General features: G+C 39.8%; 1 protein-coding gene and 1 long non-coding RNA gene across 2 annotated transcripts in view; one reads left to right on the top strand and one right to left on the bottom strand.

The window, feature by feature from the left end:
- The window catches only part of LOC103160471, a 55,232-nt gene extending 41,986 nt beyond the window's left edge, over positions 1 to 13,246 (bottom strand). The window contains exons 1-2 of the long non-coding RNA XR_004771856.1: positions 13,154 to 13,246; positions 459 to 608 (exon numbers count right to left, since the gene is read on the bottom strand). This is a non-coding gene — a long non-coding RNA (uncharacterized LOC103160471). The remainder of the gene's footprint in view (positions 1 to 458; positions 609 to 13,153) is intronic.
- The window catches only part of Cntnap2 (contactin associated protein 2), a 1,481,094-nt gene that overhangs the window by 175,868 nt on the left and 1,286,132 nt on the right, over positions 1 to 19,094 (top strand). The window lies entirely within an intron of this gene.

Below are 19,094 nucleotides of genomic sequence, written 5' to 3'. Positions count from 1 at the left end.
CAGCAAGGAGACTCATATCTAAGCGAGGAAACAGGAAGTGGCCCTTTTTGTCCCCCTCCGCTCCTGCTTCAGCGGCACGATGTGATCCACTGGCAAGCAGGGACGCCAATAAGGCGTCCGATAAGATAAGATTATATAGATTTATAATTAAGCCTGAATTAGCAGATGAGAAGTCCTAGTCATTGGCCAAGCAGTTTTGAACCTAATACAAGTTTCTGTGTGTTCATTTGGGCCCTAACTCAGGCGGGTGCGTAAATCGCACACGTGGCAGTGGGGCTCGGCAGCTTATGGCAGAAAGATTTATCGTAACACTATAGGCTTTCACACACACACACACACACACACACACACACACACACACACACACACGTGAACATGAATACACAGAAGCATAAGCACTCACACTCACATGCACACATTTACACACTAAAGAGAACTCTAAGGGGTGAGATGCTTACCATTGAAATTTTCCCATTTTCTTCTTTATGGGTACAACTATTTTTACTGCATCTATGTGATGCTGTAAAGATAATGTGATCTTCAGTCTGTAGCTGCTGTCCCCATGTCTCATTCCACTGCACTATGAGGTAAAGCCAGGACTTCTCTCCCTGGAAAATTTAATGAGAATGGAGAGGGAAAACAATGTTGTCATGGTGGAGTGACTGACTAATATTTTTAGCTGGGGGGTGCTCATAATGCTGAGCACAGCCAGGGTACCAGGAATAGAGAAATGCCAAGTCACAGGCACAGTCTTCCAGGTGCAAGTGGGCTATTGGGAAGTTGCTGCATGATCTCACTATCTGAATTTAAAAAAATGAGTCATTCCCCACCTCCCTGGCCTCAGGAACTGACAAACTTGGAATTCTGAAATCACTGTGGTGACTACGATTAAAATTTCTGAATATGCTACTGACTTGGAGTGGCACATGAATTATTTGAGGTCCCTCAGAAACTTAGGCAAGCAAAAACAGTTATCCCTTATTTACGTCAAGCCTTATGTGGAATTATACTCTGGATTTGTGAATTTGGAATGCTTATTTATATGACCCGCTGGAATAAGTCTAAGTATTATATAGCTCATCATTACATGTTGAATTATTTATTCAGTGTAATTTAGGTATTAATAGAAGCCTGATTGTTCTCTTTCTTATGAGTTTAATAAAGACAGGCCATTGCATCTTTTTTATATTCCCAGTAAATCTTTCAATGTCCTTCCCAAACCACAATAAAATATTGTTTTCATGTGCAAAGATTGAGTAACTATGTAACCTGTGCATGTGGATACCTTTTGCTTAACTGCATCCTCTTCATAGTGTCAACAATTATGTTGTTTAAATGCACAGGCCTGTGAGTTCGAGGCCAGTGTGGTCTCCAGAACGAGTGCCAGAATAGGCTCCAAAGCTACACAGAGAAACCCTGTCTCAAAAAAACCAAAAAAAAAAAAAAATGCACATGCCAACCTGAACTCAGATTTGAGTCCACAAACTCCCTTATGACTGAGTAAAAGAAACTTAAGGTTATGTGGGCTTCAGGTTTTAAAGGATACCAATTATGTACTGTGCAGACATCTCATCCCAGAATATGAAGCTTACCAGGGAAACAAAATATGTCTGGGAGATGCATGCAACCTTCATGACATTTTTAATTGAGGACGTCTTAAAGACAATAGAATGCCTCCTTGCAGACTCTCCCCCAGATCAGGAGCTATTGAGAATTCCCAGATCAACAGGTGTTGAATATTTTGCAGGATACCATGTATACTCCTAAAATTAAAAGAAAGTGAGCATGGAAATTGGATTCCTTCAGACTCTCAGCAGCTGGATTTATGTTGAAGTCTTTGATACATTTAGACTTAAGTTTTGTGCATGGCAATGGAATGGATCTATCTGCAGTCTTCTACATGCCAACATCCAGTTATGCCAGCACCAATTGCTGAAGATGCATTCTTTTTTCCATTGTATAATTTTAGCTTCTTTGTCAAAAATCAAGTGTTCATAGGTGTGTGGTTTAATATCAGGGTTTTCAATTCTATTTCATTGGTCTACCTGTCTATTTTTGTGCTAATACCAAGCTGTTTTCAGGACTACAGCTCTAAAATAGAGTTTGAAGTCAGGGATGGTGATGCTTCTGGAAATTCCTTTATTGTACAGTGTTGTTTTGGCTATGCTGGGTCTTTTGTTTTTCCATATAAAGTTGAGTAATATTTTTAAAGGTCTGCAAAAACAGAACTAGAAAGAGAATTCTCAATAGAGCAGTCTAAAATGGCTAATAGACACTTAAGAAATTGCTCAACATCCTTAGCCATCAGGGAAATGAAAATCAAAACAACTCTGAGATACAATCTTACTCATGTCAGAATGACTAAAATCAAAAACACCAAGGCCAGTTTATGCTGGAGAGGATGTGGAGAAAGAGGAACACTCCTCCACTGCTGGTGGGAGTGCTAACTCTTACAGCCACTCTGGAAATCAGTATGGAGATTCCTCAGAAAAATGGCAATCAGTCTACCACAAGATCCAGCAAGTCCACTCCTAGGCATATACCCAAAATATGCACATTCATACAACAAGGACATCTGTTCAATGATGTTCATAGCAGCTTTATTTGTAATAGCCAGAACCTGGAATCACATCCTAGATGCCCCTCAACTGAAGAATGGACAGAGAAAATGTGGTACATTTACACAATGGAGTACTACTTAGCAGAACAAAACAACGGAATCTTGAAATTTGCAGGCAAATGAATTGAACTGGAAGAAACCACCCAGAGTCAGGAAACCCAGTCACAAAAAGACAAATATAGTATGGACTCACTCATATATGGATTTTAGACATAGAGCAAAGGATCACCAGTCTACAATCCACAGCACCAAAGGAGCTAGGAAACAAGGAGCACCCTAAGAGAGACATACGTGGTCTACCAGAGAAAGGGGAAGGGAGATCTCCTGAGCTAATTGGGAGCAGGGGGGGAGGAGAGAAGGAGTTAGGAGAAAGAGAAGGGGAAAGGGGGAGAGGAGGACATGAGGGAGCAGGAAGGTTGAGTCAGGGGAAGAATAGAGGAGAACAAGAAAAGAGACACCATAATAGAGGGAGCCACTATAGGTTTGAAGAGAAATCTGTCACTAGGGAAATGTCCAGAGATCTACAATTATGATACCAACTAAAAATCTAAGCAATAGAGGAGAGGCTACCTTAAACCTCCCTTCTCTGATAATGAGACTGATGACTACCTTATATGCCATCCTAGAGCCTTCATCCAGTAGCTGATGGAAGCAGAAGCAGACACCCACAGCTAAACTTTGAACTGAACTCTTGGAATCCAGTTGTAGAGAGATAGGAGTGATGAGCAAAGGGGTACAGACCAGGCTGGTGAAAGCCACAGAAACAGCTGACCTGAACAAATGGGAGCTCATGGACCCCAGACTGATATCTAAGAAACGAGCATAGGACTGATCCAGAGCCCTGAACATGGGTGTCAGTTAGGAGGCCTCTGAAATTTATGGGGCCCCTGGTAGTAGATCAGTATTTATCCCTAGTATATGAATGGACTTTGGGAGTCCATTCCACATAGAGCCTAGACATACAGGGGAGGTCCTTGGCCCTGCTCCAAATGATATGACAAACTTTGAAGATCCCCAATGGACAGCCTCATCTACCTGGAGACCAGAAAGGGGATAGGATAGGGGTCTAGTGGGAGACAGGGGAGTAGGGGTGGGAGAGGGAACTTGGATTGACATGTAGTTTCTTTTTCCTTTCTTTTTCTTTCTTTCTTTCTTTCTTTCTTTCTTTCTTTCTTTCTTTCTCTCTCTCTCTCTCTCTCTCTCTCTCTCTCTCTCTCTCTCTCTCTCTCTCTCTCCCTCTTTCTTTCTTTCTTTTTTTTGCTTGTTTCTGATTTAAATAAAAAATCTGGGAAAAATTACTCTCAGCAGCACATTCTATGTGTCCCTGATCAATGTGCTCAGGAATCATCTATGGAGGGGAAAAATACTGGGGAGACCTACCAAGGGTCAATCCATGAATAATTCCTTTCAAGTTTCTTCAAAATACAGACTCCAAAAAAGTCACATGATAAAAGTTAATGGTACTTTATCTAAAATGCATCTATTTCTACATTTTAATCTGAAAACCATCTAAATTACTGAGTCACAGGCAGACTTACTTTTCCTTATTCAAAAGTAGTCTTTTTCCCCCAGTGGCATATATCTGCCTTTGCTTAAGGCAATAAATTTACCCTGTCTTAGAAAAGCTTTGATAAAGGAAAGAAAAATGTGCTAAGTGTGTTGTTCATTTAACTTCCTAATTCTCAAGATATGTTTTTCTATTCTGTTTCAAGTACCTCAGAGTAAGCTTTCACTTCTTCTCTTCTCTGTATATCCTTTAACATATTACTTCCTACTTATTTAAGGGAACAGAATGCAGTGTCTTAACCAGTAGTATGCTTGATTCAGAGTTCCTGCTAGTACCATGCAAAGGTTCAGCAAGATTCAAAACAGCAAAGGTACAAACAAAAAAAATAAGCAAATGTCAAGGCATGTCATATGGCTGAAAAAATGATTTGTTGTTTAGTATTTAGATCCTTACAAACTCTTTATGTCATCCCAGGCATCACTATGCAATTAAAGCATTGCTCTCTGGTGAGCAGAGCTGTCTTGACCTCTGGATGGCTTATGAACTGTCAATAGCCTGAGACAGTAGGACACTGATTTGCAGACAAACAACCCCAAAACTTGTCTTTGCATTTATTAGACAAGGCAGGGTGATTTTTTTTATGTTGACTGTTTGCCTGTTGGAAGGTTAGAAAGCTCAAGGCATGTGGGCTCTGAACAACATGCTGCCCTATCACACTGATCACTGGCAATGGAAGCAGCAAATGAGAAAAGTCATGGGCTTCCTCCTGATTTATTAAGGTCCCATTTGAAACCCAAATCAGACCTGGAAACTCCCCACTGATTCAGCTTACTATTCTGAAATTCAAGTAACTTTTTCTGTTCTTTTATTTTGAATACATTCTTTCTAATCAAAAACTCAACTTTAGTGAACATTTGTGAAACAATGAGACTTACTGAAAAATGTTAAGAAAACATGAGGTTGTTTTTTTTTTCTTTTTAAAACTTTGTCACTTAACTAAATGAAGTATCCATTTCTGCAGAAGAATAGCCTGCAATTAAGATTCCTTTTGGGTTGTCTTTAAAATGACTTTGTTTAAATTTAAATTCCCAGATGTCTTCACAGAAGACAGTGAAAGCTGAAAACAAAGGTGTGAGTCGAGCTGTGTGCAGCTTTTTTTAAAATAGAAATCCCAGTTTAACTCATTAGCTGTGGCAATGAGAGCATACCAACAATGAAAATGACTTCATGATGCTAAAGAAACTATGCATCTGCCTTCTGTTGTAAAAGAACTTTAATACTGAACTAGGCTGGGTGAGAGAAACTGGTGTGTGAACACATATTTGTAGATTCACCTGTTCCATGTATAGCAGAAATCACAAAGTTTCTGTCAAGAATCTTATATAAATTATGGGCTTGAACATCCAGCCAGATAATTAGTCTCATAAGCTTTCTCTGTATTCCATTCTGTCATCATGGTATCTAAGAAACTATGAGTTGTAGCTAGAGGGATGTAGACAGATGTCTCCCAGCAAATAAATAAATAAATAAAAATAAAAATAAAAATATTTCCAGAACCAGTTGTGAGGGCTGAAACTGATTGACAACTTGACAGAATTTAGGATCGTGTAGGAGAGACATCTCTGCAAGGGAATTTGTAGCTTGCTTTATGGAGGTGGGAAGATCCACCCTGCCTGTGGGTAATACTGTTCCATTGGCTATGGTCCAGTGTTGGGTAAAGAGAAGAAAGGGGAGCTGAGCACAGGAATTCATTGCTGTCTGATTCCAGACAGCAGATACATTGCTATCCACTAATGTTGTATTCCTGTAATCATACCTTCTCTACTATGAGGGACCATATCCAGAAACTGTAAACCAAAACAAAACATACCTTCCTTAAGTTGCTTTAGCCAGGCCTTTTGTCACAGCCATGACACAAGTAACTAATATACTAGTTTACTGGCTGTGTTTTGGTCTATCTATCCATAATAGGTTCCCACTGATAAAATAACGCTTTAAATTTCTTTAGGAGCTAAAGTTATTCTTTTCTAAGATACTTCTGTTACACTCAAGTAGCTTATTAGTTGATAGAAATCAAATTAGTTCACGTGTGAGCACATAGATGTAAACCATGAATATATAGAAGAGCTGATGGTACACACTGGCTCACATGAGAGTAGCCAAGCACAATGTTGTGTACAGAAGAGATGGGGATGCTTTAATGCTAGCACAGTATTGAAGCTCCTGGCATCTGGTGAGCAACATCTGGATGAATAGAACCAGCCTGCTGAGAAAACTGGAACACAAGTACAGCCATGTTCCTCCAACCCTTGCCACAGTCCTTCATTCCTTTCACCCTTCTCTGATCCCACGGTAAATATGCATATCTTATCCTTAATGGGAAAGACATTGGAATGGATATTGTCATATTAACTCTTTCCTTTGCATGTTTTATGCTATCATGTAATTTTATGCTGCCAAGGGCTTGAGGCTTATTAAATTGCATTTTCCATTAAGAGAGCCTAAACTGAACTCTTTTATCATAAGAAGTAGCATTGCAGACTGAAAAGGTTACATTCAAGAACAGGCCTCAAAAATGTAAATACATAGGCATTTTAATGTTAGAGAGAAAGCAGAAGAGGATTGTATTAGTCACTTGTCTATTGCTTTGACAAAACTCCATGACCAAGGCAACTTAAAAAAAGAAAGCGTTTAAATGGGCTTACAGTTCTATAATCCATGATGGTGGGGTTGAAGTAGGAACAGCTGAGAACTCACATCTACATCCAGGATCCTTTTGAAAACTCAAGACCTCCCCCAGTGACACACCTCCTCCAACCAAGCCAGACCTTCCTCAACACTTCCATCAACTGGGGCCAAGTTTTCAAATACAAGAGCCTGTGGGGCCATTCTCATTCAAGCCCCTATAAGGATTCTTAAGAGGTTTTAATAATGGGGCCAGGGTGATAACTCAGTGGATAAAGTGCCTGTCATTCATGTGGGAGAACCTGAGTTTGGATCCCCAGAAACTAGGTGAAGATGGATGCTGCTGTATTGTAGCACATGGCTTAAATTTAAGGATGGAAGTCAGAAACAGTCAAATACCCTGGAAAGCATATGATGTCAGCAAGGTTCCAGGCCGCCACGAATATTCTCTGTTCAGGATGCAAAGAATCATTACATAGTGTTTGAATACATTTTGTGCAGAAGGAAGATGATTAAGAAACAATTATATAATGAAAGTATGCCAACAGTTACTAGGTACCCATACTTTTTAGTACAAATTTATTACCATAAATCTTTCTGTCACTTGCCTGAGTGCTGCTCGCTGCTTTAGGGCGCCAAATAATACACAGAGACTAAATAAAAAGAAGGGTAACTTATCTTTTATAATAACTGAAGAAAACTATAACCATAACTATCGGTCTTCAACTCTATCAAAGACCACAGAAGGATAATATATAAACTCTAGGATTGACAGAGACATCTCGCTATCTGGACAGTGACCCAAGGTTCCTCTGTAATGTTGGGCATCCATCTTCAGCCCATAGGCCATAGTGTGTCTGGCACACTTCTCCATTTCAACAGGAACCCTTCACTACTGTCTTGTTTTGTAAGTTCGGCAGTCACTTTCTTGTGGGTCCTGCATGTCCAGTTTATACAGCAACAAACAGTTCAGGCAAGAGCAGTTTCTTGCCCAAATGGCTAATCTTGCCATGTTGAAAGCAAACTCCATAACAAGTTTCTTCAATGCCCATCTTCCTTTCTGACATAATTGGTGTGCCAGGAGCAGTAGTGTCTCACTGCCAAGAAAAACCCTAAACCATTTAAATGCCATATTTCTGTAGGTCTTTGAAAGGTTTGAAGAATACCTATTCATCTCTGTATATCTAGATGTATATCTAGATGTATTTCTAGATGTATATCTAGAAATACATTTCTGTATATCCAGAAGACATAACTAACCTAATTATACGTTCTGACTATTACAGGTAACTATATAACCTGTATTTAATTATGCATATCATTTTAAAAGATCTGTATAAACACAATACCTAAACAAGAGGAGACATATACATATCGCAAAATAGACCTTAAAGTTGTATCAATAAATGAAAATCCATACCAATGCAAAGTATTCATTCCTATATCCTATTCCCATTTTTTCTTTTAAAAAGAGTTTGACTGTGATCATTACCATTTATAACCAACCCCATTTAAATGAAAACAAACATTTATAAACAATATTGGGAATTTGGGCGTTGTTCCTTCTAAACTGCTTCCTGCTGATTATGGGTGATGTCCATACCATGGGGATCATGATAAAACACAGAAATCTGACCAAGTCCCTGTTTTTGTGGTCTGTAAGGCTGTATCATCTCAGCTGTTTTGGATGTAGGATCAGTTGGGTCACTGCTTCGGGGCGTCTTGTTTGATCAAACCATATTAGTCTAGAAGGAATCCACAGCTTTTTATTTTCTGTGGAAACACAAGCAAAAACATTTTTTCCCAAGTAGCCTGTCATTAGACTTAAATTTTGAAGTCAAAGCATTTTTAAAATGTATAAATTGGATTAATTTAGCAGGATTTATAATCAAATGTAATTTAGCAGCAGTAACTCTTTCCTTGGCAATCAAACAATTTAAAGACAACAATATAGCATATAGTATCCAGACTTTGTGTATTTTTCATCTGTAGGTGGCTTTTCTATTATTTTATTTTTTACTTCCTTTGTTTCTTTTTTCCTGAGACAGGGTTTCTGTGTGGAAATCCGCCTGCCTCTTCTTTTGGAGTGCTGGGATTAAAGGTGTTGGCCACCACACCCAGCTACTCTATTTCTTCCTGTTACTTTTTCTCTCACAAGTCTACATATATTTTTTAATGCAGTGTAAACCTTTTGAGGCTTTTCTTTATCTGGATCTGTCTTTATCATCTCAGTAGTGCTGAGTCCAACCCCCAAGAGCACTGGATGGAGAAAGCATATGGAAGCTGCTCCAATGCCTCTCAGAGGCCTGACAGGGCCAGCTGTGGTGGCAGGTTTCCCTCTTCCTCTGGGAACCTTGGGGCATGGGGTCATCCCACTCACTGACACCATTCTTTTACAATAAATCTTTCTGTCACCCACTTGTGTGCTGCTGGCTGCTTTAGGGTCCCAAATAATACACAGAGACTTATATTATGTACAAATGTTGCTTGGCCAATGACTAGGATTTCTCATCTGCTAGCTCAATCTTAATTATCAAAAATCTATATATTTTGTAATTGGCATTTTCCATTGGCATTCTCATTCCTGGTATCACATGGTGGCTCACAGCAGAGAGCAGGAGGAAGAGCAAAGGGTAAAAGGAACTACTTCCTGCTTGTCCTTGCTTAAATATGAGTCTCCCTGCTATGTCACTTCCTGCATGGATCACCACTTCTTTACTACATTTCCCAGAATCCTCCTTGACTCCTAGTTCTGTCTAACTTGCTGCCTCATTGGCCAAACAATACTTTATTCAACAATCAATAAGATGAACATAAACAGAAATACATTCCCCATCACAAATTCAGTACCATGTGCGTTAATTAAAGGTTGATGATCTTGGAAACCAATCTGGCAGGCCATCCTTCAGCCTGCCAAGCAACTCCATAAAAACATTGTCAGGTTTCTTCAGGGGTAATACCTTAAATCATTTATGCTTCCCATGTAACTACATGAGAGGATAAATGAAAAGGAAGTGTGTAGGAAGAAATAAAAGATGGGAAACTAAAGGCCTCCCATAGCTAGAGTCAGTCAATGATCAGAGTAGAAAGAAATGCAGATTATAAGCTTCAGGCTTAGGATTTTGTAGCTAAGGCTGTCAAGGGGGAAGGAAGGTTCCTAGCATCAGGATAGGTTAGTGTTCTCTGTTGATAAGCTGTTGTTCAGAGATTGGAGGGTCTGTTGTCCTTTCTTGTAACCACTATGAGTTTGGAGTCAGGATCAGGTTCTTTTCCTCCACAATTCCTTGAGCATTGGTTTCCAGGAACTTTGAGTTCAATTTCAGACCTTGGCTTTCTGTGGGGAGGAGACTTTGACCACATGGTACCTTTTAAAATTTTGCCCATTATTTATTAGAGGTGTTCTGGAAATAAAATGTATTTTACATTTAATCTTGGATTCATTTGGGGCTCTACACAGAAGAAAACTCTGGGGCTAAAATTTCTTCTGGCTCTGGATATTTATGTCATATGTCTATATATTTATCACTGAATTTCTTCCTTGGAGCCAGGCCCTCAGAAGAAACCATTTCATAATTAGTGACAGAAGGACAAAGATCTGGAGTATCTGTTCCCATTGAACATGCAATGGTGGCAGACTTCTGTATAGGACAAACCTGATACACAGAACCCTGTCATGCTTCTGTATAACACAGAAAGCAAAAATTGCTTAATTATCCAATTTCCCTTGTGTCCAACAAATAAAATTAATAAACTGACTAAATTTTTTGCTTCAATCAGGAACAAAATTCTTTATCCATTGTGCATGGGGAGAAAGCTCTAACAGAGCAGTGCAAGCATTCAGGATGGTGGCCCTGAAATAGGTACACATAAGCAGAGAAGTGATCATGATTTGTGGTGTCATTGACTTATGCTAGACTCTGTTCTGGGTTACAGAGAATAATCACAAACACAACCGGCCAATTATCTGCTCCCAAATTTTTTACCCATTTTCTGCTTTGTAACATAGTGAGGCAAATAGCCAGCAAGGGTGAATAAAGGGATTGAGTTGGAGGGAAAACACCATAAGAAGAGCAGTAGACTGTTGTATGCCAAGTGTGAATGATGAAAGTTCTGGAAAGAGTTTTATGTGAGCTGGGCCCTCAGAGAAGAGGGAGGACTAAGGAGACCCAGGATGTCCTGTCTGCACACTGGAGTGCCACTGAAGGTTGAGCTTCAGTGTCCAGTTTGCATTTAGACAGATGCCTTTTACCTACCTGACTGCCTCAGTAAAATGAACTGAAAAGTGCCAGGAGTGGAAACATAAACTCATTTAACAGCATGCTTCAGAGCTCAGGAGAGTGGTGAGCATTCATAAAAAGATAAAGGGGCTCATTTTAGATACATTTTGAGGTAGATATGACAGATTGTTTTACATGATTATGTTGTCAAACTGCCTTGTAAATATTAGTTTATACTCTCAGACCTTTGGTGCTCTCAGCCTCGGTCACTGATGCTTCTTGTTGGGGTGCATAGGAACTGATGCTGAAAAGCACGAATTGGTCAGAGTGCTAAGAATATGAAACAAAGTTTTCAGCCCTCAATGGGACTCCTTCCTCAATACCCCATACCCCAAGGCTCAGGGCCACTGGGGAATGGGAGGCAAAAACACTGTTAAGAACCAGATTGTGGGGTGGGATGCTGTGAAATTCAGACTTTTGGACTTCATATGGCTATTACATGCATGAAATCATGCCATCTGTGGTTACACAGAAAAGAGCAATCCAGCCAAAATTCTCACCTGGGAGAGGTGCTCTCCAGATGCCATCTCCTACTGAAGAGTGACTGGCCAATTGGTATTGGCTGGGGAAGGGAAGCAACTCTGATATGTTATTGTTGTTTTCTTTGTAGTGTTTGGCCACTGATAGACTTCCTATACTCCAGTAGATAGCCTCACAGCCACAGCCACACGATTTGACTTAAAAGCACTATTTAGACTTAAAAGGTTATCAAAAAAAGATGTTAAGGGGAAATTGGAGGAGGAAATAAGAAATGGATGATGATCTTGCTTAATGTTATACAAAATCCTCAAGAATTATGTAGATGATGGGTGCCTAGATAGACAGACAGATAGATAGATGGATGAATGTATGGGTAGATAGATAGATAGATAGATAGATAGATAGATAGATAGATAGATAGATAGATGATATTCTCTATACCCCAACATCCAAAAAGTACCAACCATTCCTCAAATTCAAAAATTCCAAAGTACACTTATTTTCTCCATGTCACCCTAACCTTGTGTTACCTGTATTTTCCACATTTTGTTCTCTAGAGAAGCTCTCTGAAGTGCCTCCTTCTTTTGCACTTGTGTTGGAACATTGATGAAGAAATCAGGCACTTGAGAGTTTTTCTTTTTTTTCTTTTCTTTTTCCATTTTTTTTATTTGAGTTAGAAACAAGATTGTTTTACATGACAATCACAGTTCCCTGTCCCTCCTGTCCTCCCCTAACACCCTCCCTCCAATTAAAACCCTACTTATGACATATCCTTTCTGCTCCCCAGGGAGGGTGAGGCCTTCCATAGGGGGGTCTTCAGAGTCTGTCATCACCTTTGGAATAGGTCCTAGGCCCACCCCCATGTGTCTTGGCTCAGGGAGTACACCTCTATATGGAATGGGCTCCCAAAGTCTACTACTGTGCTATGGATAAGTACTGATCTACTACAGAAGGCCCCATGGTTTCCAAGGCCTCCTCACTGACACCCAGGTTTTTGGGGTCTGGATCAGTCTCATGCTGGTTTCCCAGATATCAGTCTGGGAAGCAAGAGTTCCCTGTGTTCAGGTCAGCTGTTTCTGTGGGTTTCCCCACCCTGGTCTGGATACTTTGCTCATCACTCCTCCTTCTCTGCAACTGGATTCCAGTTCAGTTCAGTGATTAGCTGTGGGTGTCTGCTTCTACTTCCATCAGCTGCTGGATGAAGGCTATAGGATGGCATATAAGGGGAGGGCTAAAGTGGGAAATTACCAATATGGAGCCAAGTAGAAATATAAGGGTATTTAATAGGTAAAAGCCTTACTTACAGAGCAACCTAGCCAGCTGATGTGACAGCAGTCTTTACAGCAAGCCAAAAAACGAAAACGAAAGTGACAAGCCACTGACTGTTACCATAAATATTTCTGCCCAAAGCTGCCTGAGCCCCACCACCACCTGTGTGCTTTACACCAGCCGCCTGCCCGAGTTAGGCCCAAATGAATACACTTAAACTTGTATTAGGTTTAAAGTTGCTTGGCCAATGACTAGGTTTCTCATCTGTTAGCTCAGTCTTAACTATCATAAATCTATATATTTTATAAGACTTACCTTATCGGATGCCTTATTGGTGTCCCTCCTTGTCAGGGATCACATTGTTCCGCTGGAGGAGGTGAACTGGAAAGAGGGCCCTTCCTGTTTCTCCTTCGCTTAAATATGAGTCTCCTTGCTATGTCACTTCCTGCCTAGATCATCACTTCTCTACTACATTTCCCAGAAACCTCCCTGACTTCCAGTCCCGTCTAACTTGCTATCTCATTGGCCAAACAGTATTTTATTCAACAATCAATAAGATAAACATACACAGTACATTCCCCATCAACTGACAGCCTCTCACTCTATGTCACCCTGATCACGCCCTCGCAGGTGTGGTCAGGCAGACCTGTAGCCAGCCCCTAAGCAGCCGTGGCTACAGGTTCCCCTACAGAGGGCATTTAAGGTAGCCTCTTCTCTGATGCTTAGATTGTTAGTTGGTGTCATCTTTGTAGATTTCCAGACATTTCCCTAGTGCCTGATTTCTCTTTAAACCTATAATGTCTCCTTCTATTATATTATCTCTTATCTTGCTCTCTTCTGTTCTTCCCCTAACTCAAACCTCCTACTCCCTCATGTCCTCCTCACTCCTCTTCTTTTCTCCTTCTCATTCTCCTAGCTCCCTCTCCTCTCCCCTCATGCACTGAATTTGCTCAGGAGATCTGGTCCCTTTCCCCTTCTCCAGGGAAGCATATATGTCTCTCTTAGGATTCTCCTTGTTTACTAGCTTCTCTGATCGTGTGGATGGTGGGCTGATAATCATTTGCTTTATGTCTAAAATCCATATATGAGTGAGTAATACCCTGTTTGCTGTTTGTCTTTTTGTAATTGGGTTACCTCTTGCCTCGCTCAGAATGGTTTCTTCTAGTTCCATCCATTTGCCTGTGAATTTCAAGATTCCTTTGTTTTTTCCATTGAGTAGTACTCCATTGTATAAATGTACAACATTTTCTCTATCCATTCTTCGATTGAGGGGCTCTAGGTTGCCTCCAGGTTCTGGCTATTACAAATAATGCTGCTATGAACATAGTTGAACAGATGTTCTTGTTGTAAGAATGTGCTCCTTTTGGTTATATGCCTAAGAGTGGGACTGCTGGATCTTGAGGTAGACTGATTCTCATTTTCCTGAGGAGTCGCCATACTGATTTCCAAAGTGGCTGTATGAGCTGGCACTCCCACCAGCAGAGGAAAAGTGTTCCCCTTTCTCCACATCCTCTCCAGCATAAGTTACCATTGCTGTTTGTGATTTTAACCATTCTGACAGGAGTAAGATGGTATCTCAGTGTTGTTTTGGTTTGCATTTCCCTAATGGCTAAGGATGTTAACCCTGAAAATAAATATCTACCTAAGTCTAATCAGATCATTCAACAATCTCAGTTGCTCTTGTTTTAGTGTGCCCTGTAGAGAAAGAATAGAAAAAGGTATTCTGATGACATGAAAGATAAAATATTTTATGTTTTGGAGCACAAATTATCTGCAGCCAAATTGCTTGGAATATACCTCATTAGTACAGCACTTGAATAATGTGTGTAAGGCCCCAAGTGCAATTCCCAGCACTGAAAATAAAATCTGTACCCCCAAGGGTTGCAAATCTTACCTGGATGGCTTTTCTGCTTGTGTGATTACTCTTGTACTAAGTAGATACACTATGTAAATGTGTCCTGAGGAGAATCTGCTCTGCCTAGATGCTCAGAGTTTGCCTAGAACCAGCTGCTTTGTATGATATATGTCTGAATATGAGATGGTTTATCAGTTCAAATACCTTTAATAATTGAGGCTGTCCTCAGTTGGGGAACATAAAGCCCACTAGGTACAGTTGCCATACATTTATATATTTGTTTGTATAAGAAAATATGTCTTAAATTTTTCTACTAAAGAGTACAAGTTAAAATATATATGTGGACAGGGATAGATGGGGACAAAGACATTCAATTCTCCAATGAAAATAATTCAGAAGCAGATAGTTCTCAGTTGCTTATGAAAAAAGTCAGTGTCCAAAGTTGAACAGAACACAGATGACAACATTGCAACATTTCTAGATTTTTGCTTTAGCAATGTCTGTATTCCCTCCCTAGTTGAATCTAAATAGTTTAGTCTGCATACTAAATGGTTTAGTAGTATACCAAGTATGAAATACTCTATAGAAGAAGAAGAACAAGAACAAGAACAAGAACAAGAAGAAAAAGAAGAGGAGGAGGAGGAGGAGGAGGAGGAGGAGCAAGACAGGAGGAAGAAGAAGAAAAAGAGAAAAATTAACCAATTATTTAAATTATTAATTCATTTTCTCTCATATATTACATCCCAACAGCAGGTTACCCTCCCTCCTCTCCTTCAAGCCACACACACACACACACACACACACACACACACACACACACACACACCTCTCCTCTCTCCTCTCTCCTACCTCTCCTCTCCCCTAGATCCACTCCTCCATTGTTTCCCTTCATAAAAGAGCAGGTTGCCTAGGGCCATCACACAAGCATGGCATAACAAGCCACCATAAGACTAAGTATATACCCTTATATCAAGGCTGGATGAGGCAAACCAGTAAGAAGAAAAGTTTCCCAAAAGCAGGCAAAAGAATCAAAGACAGACCTCATTCCCACTGTTAGGAGTTCTACAAGAATACCAAGCTACACAACCATTACTTGTATGCAGAGAGCTTATGTAAGACCCATACAGGCTCCCTGATTGTTCAGTTTCTGTGAGCCCTGTGGGCCTGGTTAGTTGAATCTATGGTCTGTGTCCTAATGGTAACCTTGACCCCTTTGGCTCCTACAGTCCTTCCTCCCTCTCTTCCCTGGGATTTCCAAAGCTCTGCCTAATGTTTGACTGTGGGTCTCTGCATCTGCTCTCATCATTTGCTGGATGAAGCCTCTCTGATATTGATTGTGCCAGTCCTGTCCACAAATATAGCAGAATATCAATAGGATCATTTCGTTGACTTTCTTTTTCTTTGTTTTCCAGTCATATTTTGTTCTATCCCAGGTCTCTGAGCTAACCGGCCTATGGTTCCCTGACCCTCCAGGCAGTGTCAGGCATGACTCCCATTCATGGTATGAGTCTCAAGTTGGTCCAGTCATTGGCTAGCCACTCCCACAATTCCTGAGGAACCTTTATCTCAAGCATTGTTTTTTAAAAAAATCCTTAAAAGAAGCATAATATTTTGAAACCTTTTACTAATAAACTTGAAATGACCCCCATGTGAGAAATAGATCAAAACACCAGAGAAAATTCAACTTGTTTCATTTCCTTACCTCATGTGTCCTATAGTCAATGTACATCACACATATCATCCAGATGTAGAAATGGATCAAACATAAGTAGCTCAGTGCTGCACAGTCTGGCCTCCTAGTATGAAATCATGTGATGCTATTTAAATTTAAACATAAAGTACAATTAAGAGTCTTATTTCTCAGCCATGCACAATATAACTCAAGGGCTCAGTAGCCCCCGTGGCTGGTGACTACCCATGGGCAGGGCAAATGTACAGAGCAGACTTCATGACTGAAGGCCCCTGGACTTGTGCTGATGTAAGATGTGTAGTGACTTCCTCTTTGTGTTTATATTTAGTAGAAAGGTAGGAAGTGCAGTATAACACCATTATAGAAACATTTATTTTAAAATTATTAAAACACCAAGATAGAAAAATCAATTTTAGTAAGGAAAACAGGAAATGTTTGATCAATACCATCCTGGGCCCTATTACAAAACCCTTTGTGTGAGACTGCATCTGACTCTATTTAAAAGGTATGTCCTCCAGCATGTATTATAGATGCCTGCATTCGCTGGTACTCAGAAAGCTGATGCAGGAGGATTGCATATACTCAGCAGTTTACAACCAGCTTTTGGGTCACATTGTAGAAAAAACTGTATGGTATTTGAATATTCATAGCTTAATTCAACTTACCTCCAGTATTTAGGGCAGTCTGTAGAGGCAGACTTAGTGAGTTCATTTCCTGTATTCTTCACATGGTCTCCCCAATACGGTCATTCATGTCATTTCTGGGTGACTAATTCCATCTGTATCTCCAAGGTGAGCCTCCCTTCTCAGAAACCTTGTCATTATCCCAGTTTCCTTGCTATAAGCAGGGCTTCATGAAAATTTGTTTCACATAGGTGGGGGGTCTAACTCTGAGTCACTTCCCTGCCTTGTTGCTGGTGATTCTCAATTTGGCTCAGGCTTAATTAGACTTAGACAAAGGAGACTTCAGCATTATTGTTTTATGACCATGGAAGATCACTTTTGAGGTTCTCAAATCACTTTTGAGGCCTCAAATCAACATGTTCATTTTGCCATCCTGGAAAATATCAAATTGTGGATGGGGACATTGGAAGTGTACAAGAGAAAGATGTCTTAGGAAAATAGAATTAAGACACCCCAAAAATCCATCTACAAAACCTATATCACCATTGAACCCTTCCGGGAATTGTTCATGCCAATTTTGAAGTTAAAATTTGAGTTAGACTTCTGATAATGCAATGATAAAGTTATGCTGATAGGTTGTTTTGTTTTCTTATTTTTGCTATTTGGAGGCTCGTCATTGCTTTGTGAATAGGCCACAAATGACATTATTTGATTGTGTGGCAAAGATAGTATCCTAGTTCATTTTCTATTGTGGCAAAACACCATGACCAAAGCAACCTTCGGAGGGAAGGATTTACTAGGCACACATATTCAGAATCAAAGTCCATCATGAAAGGATGTCAAGAACTAAAGAAAGGAAACTGAAGTAGACACACATAGGGATGATGTTTACTGACTTGCTCCCTGTGGATTGCTTAGCTATCTGTCTTTTACAAACCTTGCACAGGATTGTAACCACCCATAATGGACTTAGCCCTCCTACATCAACCAAAATCAAGAAATAACCTCCCCATAGACTTGCCTACAGGCCAAACTGTTGAAATCATTTTCTCAGTTGTGGTCCCCTCTTCCCAGATGACCCTGTTTGTGTCAAATTGACAAAAAAAGAACCAGCACAACATCTGTGTGTGTGCATAGCATAGCTGATTAGACTTGGTTGGTTATTGTTTTTAAAAAGAAGACATGAAATTGGAAGAGAAGTGCTTGGGAGTTGGGGAGTTTCAGAATTCACATTAATATAAACTGAAGCTAGCTCTGTGCTCTAAGAAGGCAGCTTGAAGGTGTAAGTGAACTTGTGTTTGGAATTAAGGTCTTTATTCATGTTCAAATATCTGATCATTAGTACTGTACTTATATTTGCATATTTATTGATATTCACATCTTATTATAATTTTAATAATTTGGCCGTATCATTGGGTTTCTTTATGTTCACTATGGTCTATACCATAGTTTCTTTCTACTCCCCCAACATTGCTATCCTTTCTTAACTTCTCTTCCCATTCACTCTCCTTCTAAGACCATTCTTCCATAATTAATTTTAACATGTATTTGTAAATTTTAGTTCCTAAGTGTAAGAGAACTAAGACAATTTGTAGGATACTGATATTTATCTTTCAGCATCAGGCAATTTTCTCTTTTTTAAAATCTATATGTATTTTATTAAATTAAATACAACCTGCTGAGTTGAACTTGTTTAGTGTTATATGTGTGTGTCGCTGAACAGTTGATATTAGATAAGCAATTAAGAGGCTTGAGAAGACTAATTCCCCATCTTTCAATAGTCATTAATTATCTCTAGGTCTTCATTTATAGGCTTACCATATGAGTTTCCCTCTATTCATGGTGGTATGCCACTTGGTGTTGTCACTGATGTCTTATTTAGGCAGCCATGTTGCTGAGATTTCATGGGTGTAACTCTCTCATATTTAGAAGACACAAACTGACAGCATACTTCCTGGTTTTCTAGCTCTTAGATTCTTCCTGCCATCTTTTCATGTACCAGAAATCATAAGTGTAAAGATTATGTTGTAGATTTAGCAAATGGTGCTGGACCCCTCAAAGTAAGTTGTTTCTGCATTTTGACTCATT

Source organism: Cricetulus griseus (genome assembly GCF_003668045.3).
Source record: "Cricetulus griseus strain 17A/GY chromosome 1 unlocalized genomic scaffold, alternate assembly CriGri-PICRH-1.0 chr1_0, whole genome shotgun sequence".
Lineage (NCBI taxonomy): Eukaryota > Metazoa > Chordata > Mammalia > Rodentia > Cricetidae > Cricetulus > Cricetulus griseus.
This window is presented reverse-complemented; position numbering and strand designations above follow the sequence as displayed.